This window comes from Triturus cristatus, chromosome 1_2 (genome assembly GCF_964204655.1).
Source record: "Triturus cristatus chromosome 1_2, aTriCri1.1, whole genome shotgun sequence".
Lineage (NCBI taxonomy): Eukaryota > Metazoa > Chordata > Amphibia > Caudata > Salamandridae > Triturus > Triturus cristatus.
In genome coordinates, this window is record NC_140580.1 from 1,076,695,611 (window position 1) to 1,076,715,129 (window position 19,519).

Genomic DNA, 19,519 nt, shown 5'->3' on the forward strand with positions numbered 1-19,519 from the left:
GCACCAAACTGTTTTCTTTTTTTAAATAAAAAAGATAATGTCCCACCATGGGAGTCACCTCCCACGGCGAGCGGGCATTATTTCTTTTTTACTGTCCCTCACCGACAGGATTTGTATGACAGAGGGAAAGTAAAAAAAAAAGCTATATGTCCACCCATCCTAATTGGGCAGACGGGCATATAGCCAATTCTCCGACGGCCCTTACTCTGTCGGCCTGTCGTAGAAGTCTGGCTATGGCGGAGACAGAGTTGCCACTGCCACAGCCAAACCTAAGGTTTGCCCGCATTTAAATTGGGTGGGCAGTGCCCTATGTTGGCAGTGAAGGAACTCCTTCAACGTTGGGATGGAGTTCCCTCTTCACCAACATTTAAATGAGGGCCAGAGCTATCAAAAGAGAGATAGGCCAGTAGACCAAGCAGAGAGCCATCAGTGGTCAGTGTAATGACACGTTCATAGCTGCTCTTTCGATGGGCAGCCTACTCTAGGTCCCGTTTCTCTCTCTCTCGCCTGAAAGGTTTGGTGTGATATTAAGCTGCCCACTTGTGCACATATTGCCGATCAGTGTTAAGGCTGGTCCAGATAGGACCCAACCAGTGTAAGAATTATGAATGAAAATGCTAAGAACTGATCATTATCTTAGCCCTCTTTTTTAGGTTTCTGTGTTTAGGCGTTAGGAATTACAAAATTATTTTCTAGAGAACAAAGCAGCAATTATACTGAAAACATTAATCTACTTTATTAATTAAATGTTCAGCGTAAATATGAAAACTGTTTTGCCCTTGAACGTAAAATATATATATATTTTAGAGCTTCTAATATCCACAAACTCACTTGTACCGATTTTGCAATGCTCCTAGAAGTCTACAGAAGTACTCGATCCCTTGAGGTAAACATGTTACTTCAACAAGCATTGGCAAAGTCAATTGGTCTAAACCTGGCTGTCAGCCTTTTTGGCTTTTGTCAAAGCTTTTATAATTTTTTCTTTTGTGAAGGTTTTTGTAAACTGAGTTACAGGGGGAGTTGTAGGACCCTCAGTAATATAAAAAAAATTGATTAAAAAAAAAAAATGTGTGTTCTCACACATTGCTATAATAGTCCCTGGCTCCGAAGGGAACTACTTTACATCTTGATGTGCTCCTGCGAAAGAGCAGAATGCTGTCACTTACAGTGAAGTTAGAAAATGGCTAAAGTGGGCTAATCCTTTGCCCCTGGCTGTATGCTGAAGTAAGTGGAAAAAGCATGTAGATGACACAGCAACAGACCAACCAATGGACGAGGAAAGCTGGCTTAAAGACGCAATAAGTATGTATATTATAGAGATCTAATTTTAATAAAATGAAAAGGTTGTGGCGAATAATAAACCTAAAAAGTGGGCATGTCATGGATTAATAAGTCTCAACATAAAATCCTTTCACAATTAATACAAATCCTTCCCTGCTTCATTTAACGGTCCCCGCAGACCACACCTCATTTTAGATCTGTATCACATGGTAAATCATTTTCTAATCAATTGATTCTTGCTTGATATGTAAGATGTAATTCTATGATAATAAAATTATTATTTCATGTGGTGTGGATTTCTTTGCTGCATTCATTTTGAAGTATTTTTCATTATGATTGGTTATTTTCAATCTCAAACTATAGTATTTGTATTGCTGGTGGCTGCACAAAAATTCTCCTGTGGCATTTCATGAGTTTTACACTGCCCGTACTCATTCTCAGGTCAGCAGACTGCATATGACATTGGATCGCTATAGAAATACATATATGACCAATTGTCCAATCGCAAATTTTGCAAACAAGGCCCCAAAGGTAAGGAAAGGTACTCAGCAGCATCCTGATCTGGGCTAAATTTTATTTGAGAACTGGGTCAACAGAAGACTAAAAGATGAAGTTTGAGTTGTAGATCAATTGAGGAGGTTTTGATGGCTGCGCTGATCAGGAACAGCAGTTAGGATGAAGGATTAGAGAGTAAGCAGGGCTCTAAAAGCCTTGTTCGGTTTTTGCCAAACTGCAGCAGTCTATTGTTGATAGACCTACTTTAACATATACTGAGAGTGGACTTTGACTCCTCCTACTTCAACATTGTTATTACTCCTCTTCCAGCCGTTGGCTTGAGATGTTGTCGTTACAACAAACAAATGATGGACGGAATGCTGACAATGCATACATTCTCCCCCAGTCAAGAGATCTGGGTTAAATCCATCGTTCTTTTGCCCACTACACCACCCCAGTTTAGACATGGCCATATGCAAATCAGTCTTGACCCTGTGCCTCATGGGAACAGTCCAGCCCGAACTGCCAAGCCACGTCTTCCCTGGACCGGAATCAAGCATCTTAGGACCGGTTTCTGGCTATCAGCCGTCATCAGCCAGGATAGCTTGACTCCAGTGGCGTAGTGAGCACGGGTCCCACGTCTGGGAATACCCATCCCACTTAGGGCGAAAAGCGTTACAACAAACAAATGATGGACGGAATGCTGACAATGCATACATTCTCCCCCAGTCAAGAGATCTGGGTTAAATCCATCGTTCTTTTGCCCACTACACCACCCCAGTTTAGACATGGCCATATGCAATTCAGTCTTGACCCTGTGCCTCATGGGAACAGTCCAGCCCAAACTGCCAAACCATGTTTTCCCTGGACCGGAATCAAGCATCCTAGGACCTGTTTCTGGCTATCAGCCGTCATCCGCCAGGATAGCTTGACTCCAGTGGCGTAGTGAGCACGGGTCCCACGTCTGGGAATACCCATCCCACTTAGGGCGAAAAGCGTTACAACAAACAAATGATGGAAGGAATGCTGACAATGCATACATTCTCCCCCAGTCAAGAGATCTGGGTTAAATCCATCGTTCTTTTGCCCACTACACCACCCCAGTTTAGACATGGCCATATGCAAATCAGTCTTGACCCTGTGCCTCATGGGAACAGTCTAGCCCGAACTGCCAAGCCATGTCTTCCCTGGACCGGAATCAAGCATCTTAGGACCGGTTTCTGGCTATCAGCCGTCATCAGCCAGGATAGCTTGACTCGTGCTCACTACGCCACTGGAGTCAAGATATCCTGGCTGATGACGGCTGATAGCCAGAAACCGGTCCTAGGATGCTTGATTCCGGTCCAGGGAAGACATGGCTTGGCAGTTCGGGCTGGACTGTTCCCATGAGGCACAGGGTCAAGACTGATTTTCATATGGCCATGTCTGAACTGGGGTGGCGTAGTGGGCAAAAGAACGATGGATTTAACCCAGATCTCTTGACTGGGGGAGAATGTCTGCATTGTCAGCATTCCGTCCATCATTTGTTTGTTGTAACGCTTTTCGCCCTAAGTGGGATGGGTATTCCCAGACGTGGGACCCGTGCTCACTACGCCACTGGAGTCAAGCTATCCTGGCTGATGACGGCTGATAGCCAGAAACCGGTCCTAGGATGCTTGATTTCGGTCCAGGGAAGACATGGCTTGGCAGTTCGGGCTGGACTGTTCCCATGAGGCACAGGGTCAAGACTGATTTGCATATGGCCATGTCTGAACTGGGGTGGCGTAGTGGGCAAAAGAACGATGGATTTAACCCAGATCTCTTGACTGGGGGAGAATGTCTGCATTGTCAGCATTCCGTCAATCATTTGTTTGTTGTAACGCTTTTCGCCCTAAGTGGGATGGGTATTCCCAGACGTGGGACCCGTGCTCACTACGCCACTGGAGTCAAGCTATCCTGGCTGATGACGGCTGATAGCCAGAAACCGGTCCTAGGATGCTTGATTCCGGTCCAGGGAAGACATGGCTTGGCAGTTCGGGCTGGACTGTTCCCATGAGGCACAGGGTCAAGACTGATTTGCATATGGCCATGTCTGAACTGGGGTGGCGTAGTGGGCAAAAGAACGATGGATTTAACCCAGATCTCTTGACTGGGGGAGAATGTCTGCATTGTCAGCATTCCGTCCATCATTTGTTTGTTGTAACGCTTTTCGCCCTAAGTGGGATGGGTATTCCCAGACCCGTGCTCACTACGTCACTGGAGTCAAGCTATGACGGCTGATAGCCAGAAACCGGTCCTAGGATGCTTGATTCCGGTCCAGGGAAGACATGGCTTGGCAGTTCGGGCTGGATTGTTCCCATGAGGCACAGGGTCAAGACTGATTTGCATATGGCCATGTCTGAACTGGGGTGGCGTAGTGGGCAAAAGAACGATGGATTTAACCCAGATCTCTTGACTGGGGGAGAATGTCTGCATTGTCAGCATTCCGTCCATCATTTGTTTGTTGTAACGCTTTTCGCCCTAAGTGGGATGGGTATTCCCAGACGTGGGACCCGTGCTCACTACGCCACTGGAGTCAAGCTATCCTGGCTGATGACGGCTGATAGCCAGAAACCGGTCCTAGGATGCTTGATTCCGGTCCAGGGAAGTCATGGTTTGGCAGTTCGGGCTGGACTGTTCCCATGAGGCACAGGGTCAAGACTGATTTGCATATGGCCATGTCTGAACTGGGGTGGCGTAGTGGGCAAAAGAACGATGGATTTAACCCAGATCTCTTGACTGGGGGAGAATGTCTGCATTGTCAGCATTCCGTCCATCATTTGTTTGTTGTAACGCTTTTCGCCCTAAGTGGGATGGGTATTCCCAGACGTGGGACCCGTGCTCACTACGCCACTGGAGTCAAGCTATCCTGGCTGATGACGGCTGATAGCCAGAAACCGGTCCTAGGATGCTTGATTCCGGTCCAGGGAAGACATGGCTTGGCAGTTCGGGCTGGACTGTTCCCATGAGGCACAGGGTCAAGACTGATTTGCATATGGCCATGTCTGAACTGGGGTGGCGTAGTGGGCAAAAGAACGATGGATTTAACCCTGGTCTCTTGACTGGGGGAGAATGTCTGCATTGTCAGCATTCCGTCCATCATTTGTTTGTTGTAACGCTTTTCGCCCTAAGTGGGATGGGTATTCCCAGACGTGGGACCCATGCTCACTACGCCACTGGAGTCAAGCTATCCTGGCTGATAGCCAGAAACCGGTCCTAGGATGCTTGATTCCGGTCCAGGGAAGACATGGCTCGGCAGTTCGGGCTGGACTATTCCCATGATGCACAGGGTCAAGACTGATTTGCATATGGCCATGTCTGAACTTGGGTGGCGTAGTGGGCAAAAGAACGATGGATTTAACCCAGATCTCTTGACTGGGGGAGAATGTCTGCATTGTCAGCATTCCGTCCATCATTTGTTAGTTGTAACGCTTTTCACCCTAAGTGGGATGGGTATTCCCAGACGTGGGACCCGTGCTCACTACGCCACTGGAGTCAAGCTATCCTGGATGATGACGGCTGATAGCCAGAAACTGGTCCTAGGATGCTTGATTCCGGTCCAGGGAAGACATGGCTTGGTAGTTCGGGCTGGACTGTTCCCATGAGGCACAGGGTCAAGACTGATTTGCATATGGCCATGTCTGAACTGGGGTGGCGTAGTGGGCAAAAGAACGATGGATTTAACCCAGATCTCTTGACTGGGGGAGAATGTCTGCATTGTCAGCATTCCGTCCATCATTTGTTTGTTGTAACGCTTTTCGCCCTAAGTGGGATGGGTATTCCCAGACGTGGGACCCGTGCTCACTACGCCACTGGAGTCAAGCTATCCTGGCTGATGATGGCTGATAGCCAGAAACCGGTCCTAGGATGCTTGATTCCGGTCCAGGGAAGACATGGCTTGGCAGTTCGGGCTGGACTATTCCCATGAGGCACAGGGTCAAGACTGATTTGCATATGGCCATGTCTGAACTGGGGTGGCGTAGTGGGCAAAAGAACGATGGATTTAACCCAGATCTCTTGACTGGGGGAGAATGTCTGCATTGTCAGCATTCCGTCCATCATTTGTTTGTTGTAACGCTTTTCGCCCTAAGTGGGATGGGTATTCCCAGACGTGGGACCCGTGCTCACTACGCCACTGGAGTCAAGCTATCCTGGCTGATGACGGCTGATAGCCAGAAACCGGTCCTAGGATGCTTGATTCTGGTCCAGGGAAGACATGGCTTGGCAGTTCGGGCTGGACTGTTCCCATGAGGCACAGAGTCAAGACTGATTTGCATATGGCCATGTCTGAACTGGGGTGGCGTAGTGGGCAAAAGAACGATGGATTTAACCCAGATCTCTTGACTGGGGGAGAATGTCTGCATTGTCAGCATTCCGTCCATCATTTGTTTGTTGTAACGCTTTTCGCCCTAAGTGGGATGGGTATTCCCAGACGTGGGACCCGTGCTCACTACGCCACTGGAGTCAAGCTATCCTGGCTGATGACGGCTGATAGCCAGAAACCGGTCCTAGGATGCTTGATTCCGGTCCAGGGAAGACATGGCTTGGCAGTTCGGGCTGGACTGTTCCCATGAGGCACAGGGTCAAGACTGATTTGCATATGGCCATGTCTGAACTGGGGTGGCGTAGTGGGCAAAAGAACGATGGATTTAACCCAGATCTCTTGACTGGGGGAGAATGTCTGCATTGTCAGCATTCCGTCCATCATTTGTTTGTTGTAACGCTTTTCGCCCTAAGTGGGATGGGTATTCCCAGACGTGGGACCCGTGCTCACTACGCCACTGGAGTCAAGCTATCCTGGCTGATGACGGCTGATAGCCAGAAACCGGTCCTAGGATGCTTGATTCCGGTCCAGGGAAGACATGGCTTGGCAGTTCGGGCTGGACTGTTCCCATGAGGCAAAGGGTCAAGACTGATTTGCATATGGCCATGTCTGAACTGGGGTGGCGTAGTGGGCAAAAGAACGATGGATTTAACCCAGATCTCTTGACTGGGGGAGAATGTCTGCATTGTCAGCATTCCGTCCATCATTTGTTTGTTGTAACGCTTGAGATGTTGTCAGTCACATTTCAGATCAGCCTACAGCTGTGTGGCTTTCTTGATTTATTCTATTGCTGTTTCTGTGTCCTTCCACCTCCTATAAGTCCCTGCATTCTGGGTTATGAAGGATTGTTGTCTGTCCAGCCTCTCACTCTCTTTTTGCTTATTATTGCTCTCCCTCACCTTCCTGAAGCCTCGCCCCCTCACTTGCTGTTCCCACATTTGTCCAATGATCTCCTGTCCCTCCCCATCCCGTCCCACACTCTCTTCTCTCAACTTTTATTTGCATGAGCCTGGCAGCTGCACACTGCTACCTGACTATTCACTTGTATTTCTATAAGCAGCATCCTCGTCACATTTAATTATTAATTGAACATTTAGAAAAGGCCATTGGCCATTGTGATTAAGTAAATAATAGTAGTAAAGTGTAAAAAAAAAAAAAAAGTTGGCCTCCTATGGGAGCGTATGGAAACACACGCACAGCGAACGGCAATGGTTTTTGGGAGAAAGTATAACAAAGACACTTGAAAGGCGTACATTATAGGTGCACTGGCATGCGTACACACAACCAACCAGTATTTAATGTTTTGTGTCATGAACGATGACGAAAACAAATGACTGTTGGCAAGGCAAATAGCTTTATGCCCTTGTGTCACAAGTGGCTGGCTTTGCAAATGCTCTTTACATTCAGTAGTTTCCACCCCTTTCTCTCCCCCTAGCCACATAAAAAGAATCGGTAAGCTGCCACGGAGCTATGCGTGGAGAAATTGGTCAACCCTGTGATGTCAAATACTTAAAACATTTTGTGGTGCCTCTTGTGAAACATCTGTCTTTTTAGAGAACTAAAGTCCTTTATTTCACTCTACCCTTTAGGGTAAAGAAAAAAGCATCACATGAAACTGTCTATCATGGAACAACATTGAACCTCTGGGGAACTGTGGAAAAGTCACAGAAACTACACCAACAATGTGTGTACAACAGGACTTTAATAGAAGAAGATTTTTCTCGTTCTTGAGGTTTCACACCTCAGTGATGGGGCCAAAAAACCGAGAACCAAGGGCATATCATCAAGACAACTATCGCCGCTTTATCGGCCGTTTTCGGCCGGAAAGCGGCGATAATTGTATCGCCCTATCAGCATGGACACGCTGACGCGTGTTTCCATGCCTCAACGCCCTTTCCCTTAACGCCCAGCTTTGCATCTCTAAAGAGATGTAAAGTGGGCGTTCCGCCCCATAATAACTGGAGAAATGTCGCTAACCGACATTTCTCCAATTATCAAGCTGCACGCTAACATGCAGAGAGATAAGAAAAGTAGCTCTAACCTTGGTTATCGCTACTTTCCTTATGCCTGCTTTCAGGTTAACTTAGCCATGATATCCAATGGAAGGTGGATATAATGGCTAAGTCCACCCTGCCCTATCAGCAAGGTATCGCCTGTTTTATGTGCGATTATCGCTGGGTTTCTTGGTGATAAAATACAGCAATAGCAGGCGATAATTATCCTAGCGCTAAGTGCGCTTAGCGATAATTATCACGCCCTCTTGATGATATGCCCCTACATGTCTTTCAAGAAGACTATGAAAACCTCTCTATTTCATGCCCAGTTCACTTACCCCTACTGCTCTGTACCTAAATCAGTTGGTTCTAAATTGCATAAAGTAATAAACAAGCACTTTTCTGGCAGTGACATGAGGCCAATTTAATGATGACATTGTGCCTAAATCCTTCAAGGAACTTAGTTTAATCAAACAGCAAATAATGTAGTGAAGCACATACTAACCTGACTACTTAACCTGTGTAAACTAACCTGACCTAACCTAATCAGATCTTACCTGACTTGGCCTAGCCTACCCTAACCGAGTCTAGCCCAGCTATTCTATCTGTCCAGCTGCTATAAAGTGCTCTGGTACTTGTTTTGTGCCACAGGTTGGTAAGGAGTCAGTTTTGCACAGGCATGTACGCCTGGCTTGGCACAGGGGGCATCTGGGACCCGTGGTGCTGAGTCAACCTCTGCTCAGAGAGTAGGAGGCGAGAACGAAAAGGCACTCCTGTCTGTTGGTGCCAGAATTCGCTCAGCTGTGCTGTGTCAGAATGAGTCAGCACTGAAAACACATTTTTGAAGAACAGTCATTGCAGAGATGTTCATTTCTCAATCTAGCTCTGCGATGGGGTACTGATGCAAGCACTAATATTTTATTTTTATTCAAACGCAAATATTCTGTATGTAATTTACACGTGCTGATTCCAGGAATGTCACCCAACACATGGAGAATCAGCCCTGCTTACTAAGGCTGCTAGCTCTCCACTTACATAGCTCCTGTCTGCTGCCCCCTCAGTTCCAGCACTTCACCTCTTTGTTTTCAAAACTACATTTGATACCTATATTGTACCACTTGTCTCTTTTTAATGATTAACCAGTTATTACTTTTCATGACTCAGCATTACTGGGTTTGTCAGAGTGTAATATACCCAGGGACATCTTAAGGATTTTGGGTTGGTCCAAATTTATTTTGGGGGCCCCTGTTCGGAACAGCTCTGAATTTATGATCCAGTTTAATGCCCTCTGTGGCCAGGACACTGATAGTGCACAGGCACACTTGTCCAAATTCTAAATGTGTTTACATCTAATATTCAGGCATTATGAGGTGTGTTTTCAATATTGTAACACACCAGCAGCTCAACTAATATTACTGCAAATAGTCTCGGTGACACCCTCCTATTTCTCAAATGTGAGGCCCTGTTTTGATCCAAATAACTTTTTTTATGGATGTTGCATGAAACATAAAGACATTTTTCTGAAAATTGTCTGTAAATAGATTCTCACACATCAACCACATAAAAAACTAAAATTGAAGGAAAACCGTATTTAAAACCATGTGATTAGGAATTTTTCAAAGTCATCAGGGTAAGACTCTCTGCAGAACAGAGCGGTCTCTAGCTGCCCTGCCCCCTGAAAGGCTGGGCCTCGGGCCAGAGCCCACTTTGGCCATGCCTTAAAACGTCTCTGAATATACCCAAAACCTAGACAAACTGCAGAGCAGGTGAGTAGGCTGGCTGATTTGTGGCCGGAAAAGCAACTATTATACACAGTGATCAACATCATCAGGAAAGGAGTCCGCAACATTATCTGGGAGCTACAAATGAAACTAGCATCGACCTTTATTAAGGCATGAGAAGCCATAGATGTAAAATTTCTACAAAAAAGTAACGTCAACTGTGCATAATACACATTCAAACTGGCATCCCAATAAAACGGAGAGCCCACGGGTGAGTTCCTCATGAGACAGACTGTGTCGTTTAATCAAACACTGAATTCAGCAAGTTCACAGATGAAGACTGCATCTGACTACGCATAATGAAGGGCTGGCAATCAGTATCGCTCGCAGCAGAAGAATTACACCCAAAAAGACACTGAGGAACTAACTCACATAAAGGATCAAGCGAAGCTCAGGCACAAAGGATCAAAGCTGGGAGGGCAACAAAGAGAGAACGAGCCTTACAAAACCATACACATAAATAACCCTACAAAAGCTACCCTCGAAACTCAAGGCCACAGGAACGTCACTAACAGCAGGATAGACGATGCAGAACGGACAAGAAAAAGGAATGGCATTACTGTGGCCATTCGTATCCCACGAGGGCACATTCCCACAATGGGAGAAGAGTGTTACATATGTGGAAAGGCTAATCATTTTGAAAGGATGAGCAAAGGATCATGCCAAGGGAAACACAGGAACTCAAAGGAACACGGGACTTAACACCATGCACGTGCTGTATGACATAAAAGCAGCAGTTCATCCATGTCTCACAGGGCTGCATGGACCACAACAAAGTTTAGGAGTTCACCATCCAGATCTTCAACCGATAGCACAACATCTTCCCCTATCTACTCATGGTAGCTCACGATAACAACAGAAAGAACAAATACCCAAATCCGCTGACTGCTTTCTACTGCCTTGACAGTGGAGCTTGCCATGGAAAACAACTCTGCCTACTTTGTACTGTCTTGACAGTGGAGCATTGTTGAACTACATCTGTGTAGCAGAATATAATACGATGAAACCCAAACTGCACCCAGTCACCTGGATGGCCAAGAAGCCACTTCCATGTATTGGCAAATCTGTAACAACACCCACTTAAATGATCGGGCCATGGAGTGACAAATACACACCACGGATTGGTGCAGTGAGGCTGACTGTTTTTTCAGCTTACCACAAAACAACTGAAGATGATTGCTGTCCTATACATGGTAGAAGATGCCCCACTAGCAGCAAGCCAAGACCCAAAACTATTCATAGGACTGGGGAAAATGGTGAACTTTGCAGTGCGATTCCACATAAACGAACAGAAAAAGCAACAGTGAACACCATAGAAGGATATCTTTTCAACTACGCAAGGCTGTGGAAGAAAACATTCAAGAGCCGCTAAAGGCTGACATCATACAAAGGACACCAGGATCAACACTCTGGGTATCCCTGCTGGTGGAAGTGCCCAGGTTCAACATGGAAGGTCGGGTGCCCCTATGCACTGACGTGAGGCTACTAAATACAGCCATGCAATGGGATCAAGATCCGGGACCTCACCGTTTGGACATGATTGCACTCCTCAATGGAGTGCAAGCATTCTCCAAACTAAACCTAAACAAAGAACACCACCAGCTAGAACTACACAACGACTCAAGATACATCACAGCGCTGCGACGCCTCGTCAGGGGGTAAGCGCTATATAAATACAATTACAACGTTCATCACCCCTCTGGGTTTATTCCGCTACTACCGACTGAGCTTTAGGGTGTTGTTAGAGGTGGAAACATTTCAAGAAGCCATTTGACTGGTCATCATTAAACTACAGTGATGATATCCCGGTATGCGTGACCACAGCAGAAGAGCACGCCCAGGCTCTAAAACAGATTTCCAGAGCACTCCAAAAAGCCTTAACCGACCCAAATGTGAAATTCACACAACAAACCAGTCCACCTGCTGCCCCTTGTGGCAGCAGTAATAGTTTGGTGCTCCCTTGAAGGACTTCAAAAGCTGTCCTTTATGGCAAACTTTGGGAACCTCACACTTTGTATTGCAAGGTTTTACATCAAATTAGCAAAATTGCAGAACTGTTCAACTTTGCAGCTCCACTGCCCTTGCTACCGTCTTCTCATCAATCACGAACGCGGCAGAGGGAACCGAAAGTAAACAGGTCTCTAAGAGCTGCCTTTACTTCTCTTACTTTCACTCCTTGCTCTTCCCTTAGTTCCTCAGTAGCAAACAGAGCACTTATGGGTGGAGTTAGGGTTCAACCCTCTTATGCAAAGAGGTTCAAATGGTGCATAGTGCATTTTCCCCAACCCTAGGTATTTTGTTGAACCGAAATTCATGAAGTCTTACTGTGCCTGCAGAGTAAAACATTCAGCACCACTTGTATTCCAATATAACAGTGAAGAACTTAGCATAACACAAATACTATAATATTATATACAGGAATTGAAACCCTTTTTTCGTTCCCGTGGTGTCATGCCCTAGCGATGACATCCAGATACTGAAACCACTTGTCCTTCACAAAGACTTTGAAACGTTCTCTTTTACTCACATAGATCACTTCCCCTCCATACTCAGGGCCTGGATCAGTTGTGTCTAAATTGCATAATCAACATGCATGCCCCTTTCGGTCTGGCCACTTAATGGTAGATGTCATGATCAACAGATTGCCCAAGTAACCCATTTCACTATAGGTGTGATGTGTGTGACGTGTCAGTAGAGCACCCAGGAGTATGCAGGCTTAAAGTGGAGGAGCGTCGCCCCTCGAAAAAATTGCCAACCGGAGATGGAAAAAAAAATGGAAATAAAAGTTCATTTATTACCATTTTATTTTTCAAAACCCCGACTCAGGAAGGGGGAAGGGGCTTTCTGATTTCTGCTGCTGCCAGTCAGGGAGCAGCAGAAAGCAGTTATAGGCAGGGCACTTAGGGTTAAAGTGTGCATGTCTTTTTGGCCAGCTGTCTTGCGACAGGCAGCCACACGTTTGCATTTTGAATTGGTTAGAGAACAGCTTTGGGCTCCAGTGGCCTCTGAGCAGCGAGAAAGGATGCTCCCGCCAATCCTGGTGCTGCTCTCATGCAGCATGAGAGCAGCGCCAGGATTGGTTACTGCAGCTTCCTGGAGCCTGCCTGGAGAAGACCCGAGCGAGGAGGATGCTGCGCCAGGAAGGTAAGTGGAATTATTATTTTTTAACTTGTATTTTTCTTTTATTCACCCCCCCCCCCCCCCCACACCGCCCTCCTTACCACCACTGGGTGTATGATGGTTGGCAGTAGCTCTGGAAAAAAATTCTAAGTGTGTTAGCTGGTTTTTGATGACATTACAGCAATATTTCACAAACACGGTTTAGCAATGCCAGTATCACGGAGCAAGTGAGTAAAAGGGGCTCCTTAAGGCTTCCAGGGGGGGCTTAGGTGGAGAAAACTTTCAGAAAGTGGGTTTTAAATTTTCCAGGTCCTAGCACATGCTTCCAAATATATTATTTAAAACGTTAAAAAGTCCTGAAGAGAAGCACACATTGCATCTAAAACATCAACATTTTCAGTGACACCTTAGTGACAGTATCAAGCATCTTCAAAAATATGAATATGGCCATTAGACATATTATGTGACATGTGGAACCCCCAAGCATCGTTACTAAAGTCCAGGAACTTGGTCCAGGTTATGCTGTACGCACCTTTCAATAACAGACCTCAATACTTCAAAGAAACTGCTTCTTAATGCTTCGCTCTTGGCTGACTGAGAAATACTATTGAATATTTACACAATTTAGGGGCTGATTACGATGCTGTCGGGGAAAGGCTTCGACTACAGGTCGGAGCCTTTCCGACAGCATCGTAACGGCCGGTCAGATTCCTTTCCACCTGTCTCATTACAATAGACGCGGTCAGAAAGAAATCTGACCGGGCATTCCGACTGGCTTCTGACGGGCTCTGAGAGTCCGTCCGCCAGTTGGAATGCTGTCAGTAATCCGAAGGGCTGCTCATTCTGCACAAGAGATTACGATGTTGGATTTCGACAGCCTTTCTGTGCCGGCCTTTCCGACACAGACTGGCTGTCGGAACTCGACTTGGGAGGCCTCCAACAGAGCCCCCATGGGTGCGCGGCTTCTGGTTGGAGGCCGAGGGGGCACCTATGTTCCCACCGTTGATCCCTGCACCCCGTGGCAGGCACCCACGTGCCTGCCACGGGGTGCAGGGATGAACTGCACCTCCTATTTTACAATGGAAGCATGTATTCTGGCCGAAATACATGCTCCCATTGTAAAGTATAGAAATGCGACCGAACAGTGTTCGGTCGCATCCTAATTAGTCTTTCGGGACCGCTGACCGGGTGTCGGTCGGTCCCATGACCAAGACGATGTTGGGTGCAGGAAACTCCGCCTGACGTCGTAATAGGGCTCTTAGTGTGTTCTTGTGCCTTTGTAGGAATTCCATCCATTCAAATAGTTTTGTAAATAATAATCTTGATGTAATTTCTCTGTTATATTCTCTTTTGCTGAGCGACAGGCTAGAAATAAGACAGAAATGTTCTATTCATTGGCCAAAAGAGCTAATTGAAAAGGTTCCTGATGAAATGCAATGGCATAAAAAGAATTGAGCTTTTGATTACTTACATGCCATTGTCCGCTATGCAACTCGGTGTCTATTTTTACCCAGTATGCTTTTAAAGAATTCATGTGATTTTATCAAATGGTTTAATCTATTCTCTCGCTTCAGCAAAAATTTAAAAAAGAGATCAGCTGATTCTCATGAGGTCGTTGAGAGGGTGAATGTTGGCCAAGAAAGGCCTCTGGTCATCCAGTGAAGTGCGTTCTGGTTAGGTGCCACCTAGCTGGGATTTTAGCAACAAGGCCTGTATTTATGTCGAGGTCATTAAAAACAATTGGGAAATCAGCAAAAGCTGGTCTTTTCCCTCTTTAAACATTAAATAACACAATAAATCAGGTGAAGAATGTTTTCAAGTTGTCTAAACTGATCCTAAATTATTGTTAAAGCAAACGTATACACACTAGAATAAAACATACAGTATATTTTGCACTATATTTTACTCCAATACCAGCTACAGACCTTTTGAAAATGTAAATGTATGTGTTTTTGTAAAGCGCACTGCTGCCGAGGCGTCGTGGCGCTGTAGACCGCTGGGGAACCCATCCTGGCTATCCCTGTGAGATGGTCCCTCCTGGGTATCTCCAAGGTGAAACCAGGCATCCCCGGCGAATGTGGGGGGCCGTTGTGGAGATGAGGCAAGCTAATGCCCAGAGTTGCCGAGTGTGATCCCTGATTAGAGTGGACACCGAGGCGAGAATTATCGAGTCCGCTGGCCCTGGTCCACGACCCTGCCGCGTCGGGAATTGAACCCTGGTCCCGGGCCGTCCTCTGCTTCCGGGTCTGCCGCCTCTAACCAGTGAGCCACACTACTCCACCAAAACATGAATAAATACCAAAAAAAAAGTACTTTTGGATGGCTGTAAGTGAGAAAACAAATTGCCATTTGTTTTCTTCTTCTTAATCGGGCAGGCAAACAACTGGCAAAACCTCCACCAGCCCTTACTCCGTCAGAGGAGTATGTCTATGGTGGAGATGGAGTAATGTCCGCTGCTGCCATACTGAAGGGCCACCTGTCTCTGAGGAGGCGGTCCTTTAGTATGGCAGAAAAGATACTCCATCACTTTTGCAAGGGAGTATCCTTTCCGACGTACTCTAAATCTGATCATGAGCCACCTCAAATTAGACCCAAACATATGCAAATCACCCTAGACCGTTCTCCTATAAGAACATTCCAGCCTGACTGCCAAGCCAGGCCCTCTCTGAACCAGAACACAAGCAACCCAAGACCAGTTTCCGTCTAGCCAGGGCTCTTCAGTCAGGCGCAGCTTGGTTCCGGTGGCACAGTAAGCACGGTACCCACGTCTAGGCTGGGGCACTTAACCGTTATATAAAACACACAAATGCTGAGGGGAGGAATGCTTGCAAATAGTATTAACTACTGGCAATCGCTCAAGTAGCATTCCAACCCATCGTTTCTTTGCCCACTATGCCACTTCAGATTAGACCCAGCCATATGCAAATACACCTTGGTACTGCTCCAACACAAACACTCCAGCCCAAACGGCCAAGCCAGGTCCTCTTTGAACAGGAGTGATTGCCAGTGGTTAGACTCCACCAGTAAATGTTATGCATTGAAGTACTCTAGGAAATGTATGACTGTCATAAGTTTTCCAGAGTATTCTTGGAATTGTCTAGGAAACCCTAAAAAGTCAGAATTCTTCAAATTTCAGAATTATCCTTCAGATGGAGAATTCTACCTGCATCAATTTGATGCAAATTTGCTTTGCACATATACCGTTTTTAGGCTTGCCTGCACAGCACTTGCGCTATGCTTGCAAAATCTCTATTTAAAAAAAGATCTTAAAAGGGGCTTAGATCTCGCCTATTAATTACCTCTGCTTACCATTGGCTGGCTTCCAATTGGCTCTCACATCTCTTTACTTACTTACTATTGGATCCCAGGAGGTTCCCACATCACTCTCATCGACTCCCATGTCACCCTACTTACCATTGGATGGCCTCCAAATCACTCTCAATTCCTTGCTTCTTATCGATCAGCGCCTTCTCCTCACCTCCTTCTTCCTCCTGGACTTCAAGTCTTGTTCGTGCTGTGGAGCCTGGACCGACTACTACTTCCGGTGGCTAGTGTTCCTCCACTGCAGGCTCCTGCAGGTACTCTTTTTTACTTTTCAACCTGCACTTATGTTTCTGCAGTCCCTCGCCTTCACCTCTGCTCGCTGTTGGCATTATTTTCAACCCCCTGCCCTTCTCCTGCTTATGCTGTAATCACTTGTTTAGATTTCTTGATAGTGTGGCTAACAAACACAAGCAAAACAATTTTGAAAGAAGAAAATAGTCCAATTTTGAAAGGACGGGGCAACATTGTCCATAGGTGTGAAACTTATCATGTTTCTGATTCAGTACATTCAAAATACACCAGGTTTGTGGAGTTTATATAACTAACGTGGCCCTCTTCTGGCTGGTCCATTTAGAAGAAATGTACACTTGGCACGTCAAATGGCAAGATTCAAAAACATGTTGCATGTTTAAGAAAAAGAAGAACGCAAAAGTCCATATTAGTGTTTCCTGTGAAAGGGCATCACACCCCAATAGCAAGTGTTTTGAGAATATCTATGAGTTAAACATGGTTTTGCCGCCACCAAAGCGGAGTTGATTACTTCACACTGGACACTAAGTCAACAGTTTATTAAAAGGGGACACCTACCGCAAATGTGCAATGTAGCACACAGAAGAACGATCGGCACTCTGCACGTTGCGTTGACTGTCTGCACTTGGCAGAGGTGTCACTGAGCACACTCACAAAGTGCCTTGCCACCCATCAGTCTTGCGCGTCAGCCTTGATTTGGTGGGCCAGACCCGGATTTTTAAAACAACGTTGCTTACTGTAAGATTTCATTTAAAGTATTCACAGGTGTGCACCTTTAGTGTTTCCATTAATGCATGTGGTTAGCCGCACCATGAGTGAGTGTGTTGCTGGAACCTCAACGATAACAAGCATTGGCAAGGCCAATAGGTTTTGCCTATGCGAAATCTATTGGCTTTGTCAATGTTCTTTTACATGTTGCACAGCATTTGAGCTGCTCCAGGACATGGTTTAAAGTTTAAAAAAAAAGTCGCTATGACGTGGCCAGCATTGACCGCGTCAAAAAGCCCTTTTTTTTTTAGTTTAAGCTCAAGTGCTGTGCAACATGTAAAAAACACATTGTCAAACCCAATAGATTTTACACAGGCAAAACCTATTGGCTTTGTCAATGCTTGTTATTTCAGCAGGGAAAATACTTCTCATACACAATTAAATATGGAGATGTGTTCTACCTACTCTCACACTGAGTTTCAAGACACACTTTGACAGAACATCTGCATGTGTTACCACCGAGTGAACCAACTTGTAAGGGTGACAAGAAAACTCATAAACCTAGGAGTCTGCCTGTGTTCACCTGCTTGTACAGAAAACACTCACAGACCTGTCCCTAACCCTATAGTTCCCGTTACAGAAACGTCGTCATATTGGTGGCATTTCCATATTTGTAGGTGCTCTTTAGGAACGTGACCTTTTATCTATTCCTTCTGTTAATAAGTATGACATTTTACATATGCAAGCAGCATATTTTGTGTATTCCAGCTACATTAAATGTTGCACCGTACATAAAATCAGTGGCTCGCTGAGGTTAATGTATATACTTTATGTTTGCATTTTACCTAGATTTGAGCAACAATAAAGTTTCACTATCACCAAATTAACCGTTTACACTTACTAGAAAGCAATTGCATATTCACCATTTTTTTAAAAAAATCACGGCATAATAATAAAGCCATATTAAAGGAAGATTTGTAAGTCAAGTAAAACAAAAATTCTGAATAAAATTAATAACAAAACAACCACTACTTTAAAAATACGTTCTTCTCGCATGAGAGAGCCACTCTGCCTCCGCCAGCGCGCGGCAGAAGAGCCGAACAACTGGCATGCGAGAGCGACTCTGCCTCCGCCAGCGCGCGGCAGAAGAGCCGAACAACTGGTTAATTTTCTGCTAGGCTTGTCAGCGTAATTAGTATGGCCATCAGGAGGAGCGTGGATTAATGTGGGAAAATCACTGCTGAAGGCGGAGAAGGGTAGATGCCGCGCTGAACTCCACAATCAATACAGACCTTGGAGGGCCAGGCGGGCTTCAAAGGGAGGCGCGCGTGAAGAGCTCGACGCCTAGGGCTTCCGCGTGGCAGCGCTGCCCGGGGCGCAGGGCGGGAAGCGGCATCGCGCGCGCGCACGCTCAGGCAATTATCGGCGCCGGGCGCTTCTGAAGCCTGCCGCTGCGCCCTTTACAGCCAGCCGCGAGACCGAGGGGGCGGGGCACGGCCCGCGTCGAGGAAAAGTTCTCACTCCCGGCTAAAGATTGTCGGAATACTGTGAAAACTACTGACGATGCGGGCTGGGAGACTGGAGTAAGACCGGCACGACCACAACACCTGTGTAGTACTTAACTCTAACCACTAGTATCTGTAGTAGACTTTTGTACTTGCTACCATTATGTGAATTTAGAGTTTTTCTGTTTGTGTCTTTTATGTAATTCCACTGGTGTAACGAAAAGTGAGGGGGCCTCCCTGCACGGTATATAGAGGGGCCCCCTCCGGGCTCAATCAGGAGCTCTCCAGCCAGAGTGCAGTGCCGAGGGGGCCATTTGGAGCTTGGGGGCCCCGGGGGCTGCGGGGGGGGGGGGCCTGTGTTACGCCCCTGTGTAACTCATGTACTCCGAAGTCCTTATGTAATGTAACTGGTCCTTTTGTTAAGCGCTCTGACACCTTCGGGTAAAGTTTGCCCTATATAAACTCGCATTAAGTAAATAAATAAAAATTTGACTTAAAGTTCTGCGACATTCCATGGAATACAGCGACAGCAAAGTGGGCCGTTGGCGCTATTTTGTCAGCGCAAAATGCACCCTTACATCCAAAAACGGATGCTAGGATACATTTTGCGCTACAGAAAAAGCGCAGTCAAGTACCATTCTGTGCCATGCATGCTCTGCAGTGACTAAAACATTGAATCACTGCATAGTAAGTAAGGACGACGCAAACAAGTGGTATGCA